Consider the following 12,746-nt stretch of genomic DNA (forward strand, 5'->3'; position numbering starts at 1 on the left):
GTCAAAACCTTTTGGAGTTCTTAACCACCCATCATAAAGTCCATGCTCACACTTTCCCAAGGTCTCGAAGGAATGGGCAATGGCTAGTATAGTCCTGTGTTTGTTGTTTTCCCTTTGGCCTTTTGACATACCACACATGAATCCACAAATTTTATGACATCTGTCTGCAATTTAGGCCAGTGATAAAATATTCTCACCAACTCAGGAGTTTTGTCTAATCCAAAGTGTCCCCCCATACAAGCACTATGCTTCTCCTTAATTATGTTATCCCTCATTGAACATTTAGGAATGCATAACTGGCATCCTTTGAAAAGAAGACCATCTTGAATCAAATAATTAGAATACCCTAAATGATACCGGCTACCAAACTCAGTGCATACCTTGTAGATGTCTTTGAAATCTTCATCTGCAACATACATACCCTTGAGGGGATCAACTCCTACACTCTCCAACTAGATTTATGAAACTGTTAGTGCCCTCCTGCTAAGAGTATCTGTAACTTTGTTTGAGACACCTTTCTTATGTTTGATTGTAAAGGTGTCGGCCTGAATGGACTCAACCCACTTCATATGCCTATGGCTCAATTTCTCCTAACTATTTAGGAAGCTTAGTGCCTGATTATCTCTATACACAACAAACTCTTTGGGAAGCAAATAATGCCTCAACTTCTTTAGTGCCTGAACTAATGCATACATCTCCAAATCATCGAAAGAATATTTCTTTTTAGCATCATTCAATTTTTCACTAAAAAATGCAATTGGCCTACCTTCCTGACTAAGTACTGCACCTATTTCCAAATGGCTTGCATCACATTCAATATGAAATATTTTGTCAAAATTAGGTAAGGTAAGAACCGGTTGTTATGATACCTTTTTCTTCAACATTTCAAATGCTTCATCCACCTCCTTGGTCCATGAAAATTTGCACTATCCACCCTTGATGGTCTCTAACATGGGAGCTCAAATCTGGCTAAAATTCCTAATAAACTTCCTATAAAAGGTAGCTAGGCCATGAAAACACCTTACATCACCAATTTTTCTAGGAGTTGGCCATATGAGAATGGCATTCACTTTATGAGCATCCATTTTGAGATTTCCTCTAGAAATCACAGACCCAAGGTAAGTCAGTTCTTCTTGTGAAAACACACACTTTTCCATGTTTATCATTAGTTTCTCTTCATTCAACCTTCTCAAGACCATATCCAAATGTTTTAGATGCTCCTCCTTTGTCCTGCTAAACACTAGGATGTCATCTAGATACACTATGACAAACTTACCAATGAACTCCTTCAACACCTCATTCATGAGTCTCATGAAAGTGTTAGGGGCATTTGACAACCCAAATGGCATCACCCTCCATTCATACAATCCTTTGTTTGTTTTAAAAACAATTTTCCATTCATCATTGACTCTAATCCTTATTTGGTGATAACCAATTTTTAAATCAATCTTGGAATAATACCTTGCACCTCCAAAACAATCAAGCAAATCTTCTATTCTAGGCATAGGGAATCTATACTTGTTGGTTATCTTCTTAATGGCCCGAGAATCAGTGCACAATCTCCATGTTCCATCCTTCTTTGGTGCTAAGACATCCGGGACTGCACAAGGGATCAAGCTCTTCCCTATCAAACCTTTATAAAGCGTTTCTTGGATCCGCCTTGCAACTTCCTCATTTTGTTGGGGAGTCATTTTATAAGATGGCTTGTTTGGTAAGGTGGCACTAGGAATGAAGTCAATGCAATGGCTTATCTCCCTTATTTGTGGTAGGGTTCTTGACAACTCTTCTGCAACTATGTCCTTGTATTTGGTCAACATTTCCTTCACCTCCTTAGGGACTGTCACCCTTTTCTTTTCTACCTTGCCATCTGCAATGGGTTCTTCTTCTTGCCTTGCTACTGACATCACTACAAAACAAGGTGTTCCCTCTTCCTTTATTTCCTTGAGGAATTATTTTCCTTTAATGATCATGATCTTGGCCTCCTCCTTCTGATCCTCACTGTTATCAGAAAGGGGTATCAATTCAATCACCTTTTCATCTTTGGTGATAGAGTAGGTGTTCTTGTGTCCATCATGACGGGCCTTGAGGTCAATTGCCATGGTCTCCCAAAAAGAAGATGATAGGCATCCATCTCAACAATATCAAACATGATTTTGTCTTTGTATGACCCTATCTGAATTCAACCCATGATTGCTCTTATACCAAGGTTTATTTCCCTTTAGTAAGCCAAGAAACTTTATATGGAAATGGATGAGAAATTCTTCTCAATTTTAGTTTCTCTACCATTTCTAAGGATACTAAATTTTAAGTTGATCCCAAATCTATTATAACCGTACATACCTTGCCTCCTACTTTGCATGTGGTCTGAAAGAGTGTCTTCCTTTGTGGAGGTTCAGTATTGCTTTTTACCTTCAACAATGTTCTCCTTATCATCAAGGCTTCTCCTCTCTCTAGAAGTCCATAGGAATTAGGTGAATCGACACTGACAATCAGTGTCTTGAACCAAATGTGTTTTCCTCTCTCCTTGGGAGCTTGATCCAGTCTTCTTAGGGCACTTAGATATGGTATGACCTACTTGATTGTAGTTGTATCATCTAAAAGGCTTCGTGCTTCTTCCACCAAATATACCTCTATGGTTGGGTCTTCTTCCTCTGAAAACCCCTCTTGTGTTACCATCTCCATGCTGAATTTCTTGATTGGCCTCTCCTTGTGGCCTAGGACTCTGTCCTCTACCATTCATAGGGCCTTTGCCTTTTAATTTTCTGCCCCCTCTACCTCTGTTATTCTGATAATTCTTTCTCTTTAGCTTCTTCTCTTCTCTTAGTGCTAGTTGAAAGCACTTGTTCACTGTCTCTGGTGCTAGTATGTTGATCTCATCTTGGATACTATATTTCAATCCACTAAGATATCTTGCCACTTTCTTCAGTTCCTCCTCATGGTGTTTGGTCCGTAGACTCAACCTATGGAACTCCTCAGTATATGTACTCACATCAAGGTCTTTTTGCCTCAAACCTTGCAACTTCTTGTAGACTTGGACATCATAGTCTACAAGGATGAATTGCGCCTTCAATTATTGCCAACATTCTATCCCATGAGGTTATCATACCTTTACCTTCCTTCACCCTCTCACCTTGGAGGTAATTCCACCAAGTGAGTGCTGCTCCTTTCATCTTGGACTTAACAAAAATAACCTTCTTATTCTCGGGGGTCTCTTTGCTTTCAAAATGGTTGTTCAATGCCTCAATCCAATCCATCACTTCTTCTACATTCATTTTCCCACTAAACATAGGGATGTCATCTTTACCTGATGAGGATTCTTTGCCAATGAACTTTAGCACCTCAACAAATGCTCTCTGATCTGCAGGTAACTCAACTTCCTACCTTGGAGTCTCTTCTTCTCCCCCTTGTTCTTCTTCTTCATCAGAGTCACATTCACCCTCTTTTCCTTTGCTTTTGGCTGTCTCTAACTCCCTCTATTTTCAAACATCTCTTCAAATAACATCTTTATGACATCTTGAGACATACTCTTAAGAAACATGTTTCTAGCCTCTCCCTCACTTCCTTCTGTGGACATACACCACAAATCACTTTCCCCAAGCGATCCAACTCGCGCTTTAATACCAATATGATGCAGAGCCAGAAAACAAACTAGGTGAAAACGTTCTCTAACCCACAACTACTATGTCCAAAACAAGTTATTTTGTTTGTTCAAGGTGTAAACAACACACCTACCAAATACTCAACTCACACAACAATTTGTGTGACCGGATCCATATTGGTTTAGTATCTTCCCGTACCGGTAGGATGAAAACACTCTACCCTTGTGTGAATAGAAAACAATCTTCTAGTATGGGTGAGATGGAAACCTATTGGATTTTGTCTATTGGTGGTCCAACGAACACACTACACCCATCAGATCTGACTATCAAATGTGTTATGGGATACTTATCTCAAAACTGTCCTGTTTGTCTAGTAGCCCTACCGATTGAGTTCTCCAAACACAACTTAACAAAATTCCAAAGGACAAGACAAACTAAGGGAAGATTCAGATACCCTTAATCATATTTACACAATTCCCCAAAGGTTTAGACTCTAACCACAAGTTGAAAGGTCTATACCCTTAATGTCCTTCCAGACCTAATTAAGCCAATTAGGCCTAATTTAAAAAGCAAGTACCCTGACTAAAACAACACTTCTAAAAGGTGGGGTAAGCTGTGAAACCACCAATTCCAAGGTTTCAGGACTTGATCCCATCTTCTTTGTCTTCTGCAAGTAATTTCCACAATTTAGTTCAGGCGGTTACGTAGAGATGCCCGCTTAGGGTCAATTCAATCTCTTTGGGCTTAAATCCTCCTTGCAAAATAACACCAAAATATTATGGTACAATGACCCCTCTAACATTTTCCCACATGTTGTTTGGTCCTCTGGTGAAAATGTCAGATTAAGGGCATCTTTACGGTGAAACCCTAGGTGCCGACAGGGTTTGTGACAAGTCTGGTTAGTTTTTGATGGATCTCTACAATGTTACAAGACCTCAAACTTAATTCAAATGAAAGGTAAGAGACTTCCCTAACTCATCCAATTGGTTTCAGGCATCCACCAATCTATACTAGTCAGAAATGAACAACAAAAATGTAGAATTTCAGAAAACTCCAAATATATTGTATTGCTCCAAACTCCAAAACATCATCAATTTCAACAACTTCAACAAATAATCCAACAAAAATCCTTGGAATCGATCCAAGTGGGAACAATATAGCCTCCTCAACAGTTTCCAACCACTTTTCAAACTTTGGAACCGTTGGAGGATTAGTTATCCCTTTTTACAATATTTTGCAATGACAACAAAAGTTGTCAACTTGCACTTTTCAAATTTGGTGACTCCAAGGTGTATTCGACCTATTCCAAGGATTGGTCTAATGTTTCTAAGACCAATATTTATTTGTTTGACTCATGCCTAGACTCCTACTGACCCACATGGTCATTTGTCCATGGTGGCTTATAAAATGCAACCATGACAATGCCTTACATCAATTGGGTCTTATTGACTCACAAACCTATCAACCTATTACATATGATCATTTTTACCTCATGGGTGATATTAGGCTCTTTTAGGATTCATTTGTGTCTTTGGGTGCTCCTGCACCAAGTTCAACCAAGAACTCATAGTATTCGGTTTTACATGATATTATGACAAGAGATGCGATTGTATCCATTGTATCAGTTGCTCTGTTGTTGTCCTGAGGAATTTTCTTAAATATGATTGTGGTAGAATAAGCCTTCAAATAATCCACCATTATCTTGTATGGCATAATCTTTTCATATTTTGTTTGAAAATCATGATTAACCTATTTGATCACTAACTGAGTCACCAAGAACACGCAACTCTAAGATTTTCCATTGTACAGCCATACAGAGTCCAAAAAGTAATGCTTCATATTATGCAATATTGTTGGTACATGGAAATTGTATCTTATAACCCTTAGGTATGCAATCCCCTTGTAGTGTAATAAAGAGAATGTAAGTGCCATAACCAAAATGTGTGAAGGAGTAATCAAAATATAAAGTCTAGAGATGTGAAGATTCTATGTTGAAGATTGACTCATCTGGTAACTCTGTGATAAGTTGATGATCATCTGGCATAGGAGCATCAACAAGTTTATTTGCTATAGCTTTTCCTTTGATTGCCTTTCTTTCCACATACTCAATATCAAACTTGTTGAGAATCATGACCCATTTAGCTAGTCATCTTGTAAGAGCTTCTTTACTCAAAAGATATTTAAGTGGATCAATCTTTGCAATGAGATTTGTTTGGTGTGTAAGCATGTAATGCCAAGGAAAAAACTACAACAAGACACACTCTCTCAATAGGACTGTAATTAAGCTCATATCCTACTAAAGTACGACTGATGTATTATATTGCATGTTCTATTCCTTCAGAGTCATGTTGCAGCAAAAGTTCCCCTAGTACTATGGTAGTTGTGGATATATACAGTAGTAAAGGCTTGTCATTTGTAGGAGGTACTAATACTAGTGGTGACCTCAGGTATTCTTTGATATGTTGAAAATCTTGTTCACACTTATCATCCCATCTGAATGAAACATTTTTATGTAGCAGGTGCTGGAATGGTTGACATTTATCGACGAGTTGTGTTGTAAAGTGACAGATAGATTGAAGTTTCCCTTGTAAAGATCTCAGCTGACAGATATTCCTTGGTGGCGACATCTCAAGTATGGCTTTCACTATTTCAGGATTAGCTTCAATTCCCTTAGATAATACTATGTATCCAAAGAGTTTCTTAGAGGTTACCCCAAAGACACATTTCTTTGGATTCAATTGGACTTTATATTTTTCCAACCTTGTAAAGATTGTATCCATGATTTCTAAATGTCCTTTCCTGGTGTAAGATTTTCCAAGCAATTCATCTACATAATCTTCCAGATATATATGCATCATGTCATGAAAAATAGTGGTCATTACATGCTGATAAGTAGCTTAGACATTCTTCAATTCAAAGGGCGTGACGTTCCAATAAGAAGTTCCCCAAGGACAAGTGAATGTTGTTTTGATTTGATCATTAAGAGCAATTTTGATCTTTAACCCATCCATGAGGGATAACATCTTGTGTCTAGTTGTAGAAGACTCTATCATGTCAATATTTGGAAGTCGGAAGTCATCTTTAGGACAAGCTTTAAATATTTAAATCTGTGCAAACACAAACATTCCCATCAGGTTTTGAAACTGGTACCAAATTTGAAATCCAGTCGGCATAATCAACAGGCCTTATAAATCCAACATCTAGAAAATTTTGTAATTCAACCTTTACCAATAGTGACATGTGAGAATGCATTTTTCTCAGTTTTTGTTTGACAGGTTTTGCTCCTAGTGGCAAAGACAAGTGATGCATAACTAAATTAGGGTCAAGTTGAGCGACATGTCCGCATAGGACCATGCAAAATTAATCTGTCTTTCCTTGTAAAATTGGATATTCTTTGTTCTTTCTTCAGGTGTCAATGATTTTGCTAGATGTATAATCTTTGGTTGCTCTTATGTACCCAAGTTTGTTGGTATTGTTTTTTCCACTAACATAGATGATTTCTCATGATATAATGCTAGGGGAAGTGTGTTAGGCCTTCCATCCTCAAGTGCCTCAGAGAGGTTTTCACCTTCATATACATCCTTTATTTTAACTTTTTTCAAGTCTAGTAGCGTCACATAATGGTTTTCACTAGAAGACCTATTGATAATTTCCATAATTTTGTGCCTGAAAGGCTTTGCACCTTCTCCAAAGTAAGCCACACTATTGAGTTCTATGGTGAATCCAACCCTATGATCTCCAAGGGGCAAATCACTTTGTGCTCTTAGAAAGTTTATGATTGCCTCATTGTTTTCAAAAAATATGTAAGTGGAGTGGTCCTAATTGGTCCCAATCAATAAGTTGCGAGTGAACAAGGGACAAGGGATCATGATTAGGCTCAAGGTTATGAATGGGCTCAAGGGTACAAATAGAATCATAGTCATCTATATCAATGAAATCGTCAGAGTCATCGATGGAACCTTCCTCATTAGTCTATGCTACGTTAGAAGATTCTCCTACCTCACTCAAGACCCTTAGTGCTCAAGGTCTTATCTTTTTGCATATCATACCCTAGACCAGGAACCTTACATTCACCATCAAGTTTGATTGGTTCAAGTATACCTTGTTTGTGTAAACCAAGATAACTATGATCATCATAGTCATATATTTTCATTATCTTTAGTCCCTTTCCATATTGGTCAACTAGTATTTTGATTTTAGGTTCTACAATTTGTTCTTTCTCTATATCTTCATCTTTGTATAACCATCTCAAGAGATCCTCTTCTTCCATTTAATCATACAAAGCTCCCTAGTTTTTTAAAACTATAGGTTTCCAGACTATAGAAGTGGTGTCCAATGTGGTTTCAATCATTTGTGGCTTGCCATAAGTAAGGGGACAAAGGTAGCTTTCCAATATAGAGAGAACGACTCATAGAATATTCTCCTACTCCATGGCCTTTTACTTTTATTTTGATCTCAACTTCATTGGATTTGGAAGTGGATGCTTTTAAGGAGCCAAGATCAATGTATGCTTGGGAAGGAGGCGCTTCACGATTGATAGGAATGATGGAATCAGTTTTAGAACTCAAGTTGTTGCAATACATAAAAGGGTTTGGATCTCCTGGTATAGTTACTTCTGCACCATTGTACGAAAATTTGATATATTGATGGTAGGTAGAAGGTACAACTTGCATTGCATAGATTCAGGGATTTTTGAGGAGAATGTTATAGGTCAAGGGGAGATCAAGGACTTGGAAAACTACATCCTTCACCATAGGTCCTGTTATCACTGATTAAAATTGGGTTTTTCTTTTCCCATGATTGGCTATGGTTTTTTGAATTTTTCGAATAGGTTGTAAATCCAAGTGCTTCAGCCTTGTTCTAGACCTTAGGGGTTTAAAGGTTTTTGATTTTTAGATCCTATCTTATTTGTTTTAAACCCTCTGGTTTCTAATCTGTCGTTACTTTATTCACTTAAGTTATGGGTCGTGAGGTCGTAGGAAGTGTCCCCCCTTGTTATTTGCCTAGGCGGTTACGTTGATTATTTGAAAAAATTTATGCCTTGTATGCTTTTCTTCTAAAGTTAGAGGGCCCAGTAACTAATGCGCTTCTCACGGATGGATCTACGGCTCGCACTATTTTGCTAGGCGAAGTTGCGCGTAGTTTATACCCCGTGAAATAGCGAAAACGACATGGCATGCCACATAGATGATCCAGCTGGTTGTTGGCAGCAAGTAAAATGGTGGCACGTGGCACAAATCACAATAGTCAGCAGATCTGAGTTAAAGGTTAAAAGGCGGGCCCCAGAGGTGATTCAGGCCACAGGTGGATAGGACCTGGCGGGTACAGCTATTAATAACACCTGGAGCCACATGGTTTCCTTCTGGCGAATGACAGAGCGACAAATCAGCGCCGTAGGTGACTGGATGCCAGGTGTTCATGACGAGTCAGCAGGCCCACCATTCCTAAGAGCCTTTTCAAAGGATTAAATGCCGATCAACTTCAGAGATGATCCAATGGCTGACACTATTTCGCAAGGGTAAGTTGCTCACTCTTTACGCCCGCGAAATAGCGAGAATGAACGGGAACCGTCCACGTGTCATGATAATGACGTGGAAGATAGACCTGTTGAGATGAAAGTGGGGCCCTCGTGGTTTCCTCCTAGCGAATGACAGAGTGACAAATCAGCTCCGCAAGTGACTGGATGCCAAGTGTTCGTGACGAGTCAGCGGGCCCACCATTCCTGAGAGCCCTCTTGGAGGATTAAATGCCGATCAACTTCAGAGATGATCCAACGGTTGACGCTATTTCGCAAGGGTAAGCTGCTCACTCTTTACGCTCGCGAAATAGCGAGAATGAACGAGAACCGTCCATGTGTCATGATAATGATGTGGGAGATAGACCTGTTGAGATGAAAGTGGGGCCCCCGTGGTTTCCTCCTGGCGAATGACAGAGTGACAAATCAGCTCCGCAGGTGACTGGATGCCAAGTGTTCGTGACGAGTCAGCGGGCCCACCATTCCTGAGAGCCCTCTCGGAGGATTAAATGCCGATCAGCTTCAGAGATTATCCAACGGCCGACGCTATTTCACAAGGGTAAGCTGCTCACTCTTTATGCCCGTGAAATAGCGAGAATGAATGAGAATCGTCCACGTGTCATGATGATACGTGGTCAAAAGAAGAAAGTGTGGGCCCGCCAAGGTGGAAATGTCGGTATAAAAGAAAGACACGCGGCCAGTATCAAGCAGAATGTGAAGGGAATTTCAAGGCCAATGATTCGATGCCACGTGGTATTATGCAGCCAATAAAAAAGTGGGACCCAGAAAAAGGTTAAAAGCCATCAGTTAATCTAATGTTCGATCAAGTTTCTTTTGATCGAACGGTTGGCGTTATTTCGCATGGCTAAGCTGGTCGATGGTTATGCTTCGCGAAGTTGCGAAAGAGAAAAATGGAACACTTGCAGGAATGTTGTGACCCGTTGGAGCGAAAAATACGAATTCTCATATGAATTCAATTTCGAAGGGACGGCCGGAGCATGCGGAATCAATGTTACAATTAAGGCCTGAGTACAAATATTTGATTTCCTAACTACCAAGCGAAGATATCTTTTAAAAGATTTTGCAGAAGAGCAGATGCAGAGTTATCTCCTTCATATCCAGAGCAAGACGGTTCAGTTGCAGAGCAATTTCCTTCAAGCAAAAATCAGGTTCTCTTATATTTTTGTAGCAATTCTTGTGTGGTGTTCTAAGTAAGATAATTCTTCTATCGTAGGATTGTTTTAGAGTGATATTCATTTTCTTGCATCTTCAAAATGGCTCCTAAAAGGGAATTTTCTAGCAAGGTTAATTATTTGGAAAGAAGTGTATGTGATGATTTTTTAGAACAGTTGACATTGTCAACCAATTAGGCATCAAAGGCCAAAGAGTTAGTGCCTAGGGCTCCCCGTCTGAAGATAGGAGAAGGATTGTATGACAAGGGTAATTGGCTGAGAGACCCACAGGTGGGATTGTCCGGGTTGGGGTTGTTTAAAGTTGGATTTGGAATGAGAAATTCTCCTGCCCCTCAAAATAGTATCTGGGAACTAGATGTTGGGAAATTGGTAGTCCCAGGGGTATTCATGGATACAGACCTGCTAACCCAAATGGCATTGAACTATGATCCAGTCACAAGATGCATCCGGGATGTAAATGGGAAAACCCTTGTGGAAATTAATGCTGAAGAATTAAGGACAACATTTGGGCTTAATGAGTTCACAAACTTCTTGGAACCCATAAATTTCACATCATTAGCCCGAGTTTACAGTGCACAGAGAAGTCATCTCAGAAATGGGCCTCTCAAGGAGCTTTTTGTGAAAATAGGAGGGTTAGCAGTTGTAGGACCGAATACACAAGAGCCCTTCTCATTGAGTATGTTTACCCTGAGGGCTAAAGGAATGTATTGGGCACTTTGTCAAGTCCTAGGAGAAGATGCTGAAGCAAATATGCCAAATCATTACTTGCTAATGATCGCCCAGATTTTGAATCCTTCTCTTGCTATCATATTTGATTATGCCTCCTTCATCGCCGATGCTATCCATGGAGGCTTGATAGGAATAAAGAATGGAAAGGTGGATAGACCTTTCGGATGGTATTCACTCTTAATGCACCTTTTTCTCTTCAAAGGTGGTGATTATTTTGCCAGTGGACTAGACCTGGTTAAGGAAAAGGAAGGAGAAAAAATGCCAGTACAATTATGGAGTACTGTGTTGTCATGGGACAGAGAGGATGCTAGTTTTTTGAAGTTTGACAAATATTTTGCATCCAAAATAAGAACTCTCTTATGCTCTGATAACCCAAGAGTCCCCAAGGTTCTTCTGGAATTCATAAGGCCAAAAGAATTCGCAGAGAACATCAAGATTGTTCATAACTGGGGCGACATTTATTTATATCCAGTCTCCACAGTTTTTAGAGTTTTTGGTTTCAGAGGTACTCCATTTTTGTTACCTTACCAGGTCCCTCTCAAAGTGGGAATAGCGGAGATCCTTAGGAAAATTGGTGGCCTACAAGAGGCAGAGTTAACAGGCAGAGGCAAAGGGACTATTTTCCCTGCAGCTACCATAGCCCACCAATTCATAATAACAAAGGGAGGCTGGAATTGTTTTGAGGATTTCCTCAAACCTTACCATTTATCTACTGCAGTGTCTAGGTGTGCTGATCCAGAGGACTTCTTCAACGGTGTGTTCAGGAAGAAGGTAGCATGCAGAGGTAGGCCTCATCAATTCCAATTTCCTGAAGACCTCATCAGAAATGAATTTGATTTAGATGAGCAGGAATTAAGGAAAGAAAAGTGGGTGGCTTACAAGAAAGCCTTGGATTTTGTGCACCAATTTGATGCTAGCTATTATCCATTGTCTAGCTTCTTCCCATTGGAAGAAAAAATAAAGTTTTTGATTGTTTGCTTTGAAGATGTAATGCAAACACTAAAGGAAAAGAGGGAAGCTGTGATTATAGCAACCCTGAAAAGGCCAGAGTAATCCTAAGCAGGTTAACTTCCAGCAAGGCAATTCCTCCTGGTGATTACACATTGCATAAGAAATCAGGTTACAGTGTGTTGGTGCCTACAACAGGGGAGCCCTCTACATCCAAAGGAAAGAGGAAGATACAAGATGTCATTGACATCCAAGACAACCCAAAAAGGCAAAGGGTGGGGAAGGAAGTGTAATCAGATACACCCTTGTATTCCCCATCCCAATCCCCTATCCATATAGGAGATGAACAAGCAGCGGCTGAACACCTCTTGCAGTTGGGAAGCTTAGGGGAAATTGCATACACCTATGATGAAGTGGAGGAAGGGATGCCAGAAGAGCCCATTGATGCTAAAATGGATATTACCTCCACTGAACTCAAAGGCCAAGAGTGGGATCCAGAGATAAAAAAGGCAAGTAGTGCCTTTTTAGCTGATGACAACTTTGTCACATCGGAAGCATTTATGCAATTCATTTGGAAACAGCATATAGACAGATATAATGCTAGATGTGAGACAAGAAAGGCTGAGCAGCCTAATAAGGATCTAGCCTCAGTGGAGGAAGAAATAAAATAGGAGATGATGGAAGAATTTAAAACCATCACTCCTGAGCAGGGAAGAGATCTAGTAGCACAAGCTGGAGTGCTTATCTTGCCAGAGTGGGATA

Source organism: Cryptomeria japonica, chromosome 6, assembly GCF_030272615.1.
Source record: "Cryptomeria japonica chromosome 6, Sugi_1.0, whole genome shotgun sequence".
NCBI classification, from domain to species: Eukaryota; Viridiplantae; Streptophyta; class Pinopsida; order Cupressales; family Cupressaceae; genus Cryptomeria; species Cryptomeria japonica.